We start from the raw sequence: 3,470 nt of genomic DNA on the forward strand, positions 1-3,470 counted from the left end.
CTATATAACAGAAAAATTAATCAATAAAGCTGGAATGATTATTTTACAAAGTATTGTAGAGTGAGCCAAAAAAAAAATCATCATGAATAACTAATACTCTTTAGAGATTTTTCCTTACAACATTTAGATTTTTACTTACTAAATGCAAATCTTAATGGTTCAAAAAGGCCCATAAGCAGAATTTTATCAAATGTTCTGCAACAGGACTTATTAATTTATACAAATGTTCTGCAAGCATTTCACAGCGGAAAAAAGTCAACTTTACATTAAAATACTATACTTTCATTTATTAAAAAACAGGATCATACACAGATACACCACATTATTTTTTTAAACCAAAGCAAACATTCTTGATTTTTTACTTTTTCAATCACTTTTGAAGTACAAAATTTTGTTAATGACGATGATGATGATGAATTATTAATAAAATTTCTATGATATGAAGGTCCGAAAATTAAAATAAGGACTGCCTTTAAAATCTTTCAAAGGGACAAATACCCAGATGGTGCACCATTTGCAAAAACAAACATTCACTGGTCTGTTGTTCTAACAACTTCTTTCCCTCCATCGAAAGCATTTGGTCTTTTAGAAACAATTCTGTCAATCGTGGATCCCCACGATTCACAAATTGCTTCTGAAATGGGAATGGAAACATAAAAGTCATAAACTTTATGTAATTGGAAATTTCGGAACTTAATTCTTATACTACTTGCTTTAGAAGCTCTCTTGATAAAAATGGTGATCGATTTCTCCTGCTGTCTGCTAAAAATTGATACACATATTTTATAAAAATGTTACAGCCAAAAGCTAATTCATTAATTTCCTCCTCAAAATGGCAAAGATATGGGAGAGGGAGATTACTGATAAATGTGCTGAAATTTGTGCAGGTTGTCAAATGTTCCTCTTCTAAAGTAAAATCATTCCTGAGCAAATAGCAAGTGGTCAAAGCTAAAGAGAATTTTATTCAAGATACAAATTTTTCTGCAGGATTTCGTTTGCTCTGCGACGTACGTCACATATTTAGGCACTTTTTGATTCTGGGCAAAAAGGTAATTTCAATTGCCTAGTAATTAGTTTTAATTATTATCCAAGGCGATTTAAAAACGTAATTTCTCTGGATAAACACACTTCTTGCATCATTTGTATGCCGATTTAAAATCTTGACCCCGCAAAATAGAGTAAGGAGGAAGTCGCAATTTAGATATATTGAGACAAATTTTGTCAGTAAAACGGTCGAATATTTAGTGCCCTTGATGTCAGTTTCACATTTCGTAATTTTTTCAAGCAAATTTCGCACGCAATTGTAATACTATAATTTTACCAAAGATAATTCCATTCAAAAATTTATATTTAGTAATTGTTTACCACTTATAATATTTAATTTCGTAGTGGGAACTATGTCAATTTTGAAAACAAAAACCAGTTTGAATAAAATCGATCGAAACGCTCATAAGAGAAAAAAATGGTAGAAAAAAACGACTGTTTTGACCTTATAATAATAACATTTGGATAATGACATTATTCGACCACTAATAAATCTATATCAATAGGGACATAACTCTCTACTTTAAATCTCCCTCCAATCAGAGATTCGCACGATACATTCTAAAGAAAGAGTTCTTCATACGATTTAAGAAATATTTTATAATAAGAGTGATTTATGATCGATCATAAATTAGTTTTATCGCACGTTCATATGAATTATTTATTTTCGGTTGCCTATGTTAGGCTATGACAAGTTAAATAAACATTAATAATTTTGAGACGTATGATGACGTTCACGTGTTTTTCATATTGATACTTATGTGTTTAAAGCGTGTCTCCATAAACTTAACTAATGGAAACTCAACATGAACTAGCAAAATAATTTTGAAATAAGTCATAGAAAAATTGTAGTAAGCTCTAAATGTAGCAGGTTAAATGATAATATATCTTAATTTCTGTGAGAGAAATTTCTAGTTTACAATATGATAAATCTAATAGCACGAAGTCACAACGGAATATACAACAAATAACAAAATAGGGTTATATATTAGGTGCAATGAATAGGAATAGTCACCACATATAGAAATAGTTATAGGAAAATAGGAATTGTAACACCGCAAACACTTATATTTGAGAATTACATATACTGTTTAGACAGGAAATCGTGTCAGAATTGTAGTTTTTTGTATAGAAATAGTTATAGGAAAACAGGAATTGTTACACCACATATAGAAATAGTAATAGGAAAATAGGAATTGTAACACCACAAACACTTATTTTTGAGAATTACATATACTGTTTAGACAGGAAATCGTGTCTGAATTGTAGTTTTTTGTTTTTGAAGTTTGTAAATTTTGCTGATTGAATCTCATAAAAATATGTAAAATTACATACACTAAAGAATTATAATTATTTTATCAAAACAAATTTTCTTAATAATACAGGTCAGAATTGCATATTATTAAGATTAACAACAACAAAATGTATTTAAAATGTACCTAAACTGTAGTTAAAATTTTTGTTGAATGAATCTCATAAAACAAAATGTAAAAATGCTCTTCCTTAGGAACTTATTACTTTATCAAAAAAAATTATTATTAATATTCAAGAAAATAAATCTTTTACTATTTAGCAAAAACAATAAGATTTAACATAACTGCATGTGTACTATGAATGTAGCTACTGCAGTCGTTAATTTTGATGGACCATTTTCATAAGACAAAATGTAAAATTGTAGGAGCAAATAAACTAATATATAAAAACAAATTATACTTAATATTATAGACAGGAAGCCTGTACTATTTAGTCAACATTTACGAACGGTATTACAGTAGCTGCGTTTAAACTGTAATTAAAAAGTTTGCTGGAGCATTCTCATAAGACAAAATGCAAAATTGTTGGCCCAAGGAAATTAATTATATCAAAACTAATTATACTTAATATTATGGACAGGAAACCTTTACGAACTGAATTGCAGTAACTGCGTTTAAACTGTAGTTAAGAAGTTTTCTGGAGCATTCTCATACGACAATATGCAAAATTGTTGACGCAAGGAAACTAATAATATCAAAACTAATTATACTTAATATTATGGAGAAGAAACCTTGACGAACTGAATTGCAGTAACTGCGTTTGAACTGTAGTTAAGAGGTTTGCTGGAGCATTCTCATACGACAAAATGCAAAATTGTTGACGCAAGGAAACTAATTATATCAAAACTAATTATATTTAATATTATGGAGAGGAAAGTTTTACGAACTGAATTGCAGTAACTGCGTTTGAACTGTAGTTAAGAAGTTTGCTGGAGCATTCTCATACGACAAAATGCAAAATTGTTGACGCAAGGAAACTAATTATATCAAAACTAATTATACTTAATATTATGGAGAGGAAACCTTTACGAACTGAATTGCAGTAACTGCGTTTGAACTGTAGTTAAGAAGTTTGCTGGAGCATTCTCATACGACAAAATGCAAAATTGTTGA

Source organism: Parasteatoda tepidariorum, chromosome 3 (assembly GCF_043381705.1).
Source record: "Parasteatoda tepidariorum isolate YZ-2023 chromosome 3, CAS_Ptep_4.0, whole genome shotgun sequence".
NCBI classification, from domain to species: Eukaryota; Metazoa; Arthropoda; class Arachnida; order Araneae; family Theridiidae; genus Parasteatoda; species Parasteatoda tepidariorum.